Raw genomic sequence first — 838 nt, 5'->3', positions numbered from 1 at the left:
GTGACCTCATTAAGTGACTAGGGACAAATACAATGTTCATCTTATTCACTTGAATAGTTTTCAACATTGTCTCCAAAACTTAGTCAGATAAACAAGGTATTCATGTTTTCAGTCAAAAAGATTAATTGAGTTCTTAAAGAGACTCAAACAATGAATGCGATCATGACTTACGTAAATATTAATACTCTATTCAATATTTACATAACGATCTTCAGCAACTAAGGTATACTCCTCAATCATATTGAGATGACATAACCATAATGTCTACCTTATGCCAACGACTTTGGTTAGTGAATTAGCAATAGTTGCATCACTCTAATTTCCATTGTTATTTTCCTTTTTGTTCTATGCAATCTTTTCATCACATAGAGCCTTTCTAAGTACATGTCTAAAAAAGTTTTTAGACTCTGGTTCTAAAGGCATTCAAACAATCCCACTGTTATCATAGTCTCCCGGGATTCGGCTAACAAAACTACTCTAGTTCCATTAAACTCCGAATATCAACTGACTCTTTTACAACATCGGATGTTGTAATGTACTTAGCTTTCGTTCATGATTTGTAAGTATAACACTTATACATACACTTCCTTCATATGACATCTTTTATGTATGACTCCTCATACATATCTGCTTATACATGTATAATTTCTTATACATATATGTATAACTTTATTATGCATGATACCGTCGTTAGGTACCAAAAATAAATACCTATTACTACTAACAAAAGCAAGCGATAAGTAGGGTCAATCTCCACAGGGAGGCTAAGTATCTATTTGCTAAGCACGTCTGTCGGGTCACAATTGGTGGGTTTTAAATTTTGTTTTCTATACTACTA

This window comes from Silene latifolia, chromosome Y (assembly GCF_048544455.1).
Source record: "Silene latifolia isolate original U9 population chromosome Y, ASM4854445v1, whole genome shotgun sequence".
NCBI classification, from domain to species: Eukaryota; Viridiplantae; Streptophyta; class Magnoliopsida; order Caryophyllales; family Caryophyllaceae; genus Silene; species Silene latifolia.
This window is presented reverse-complemented; position numbering follows the sequence as displayed.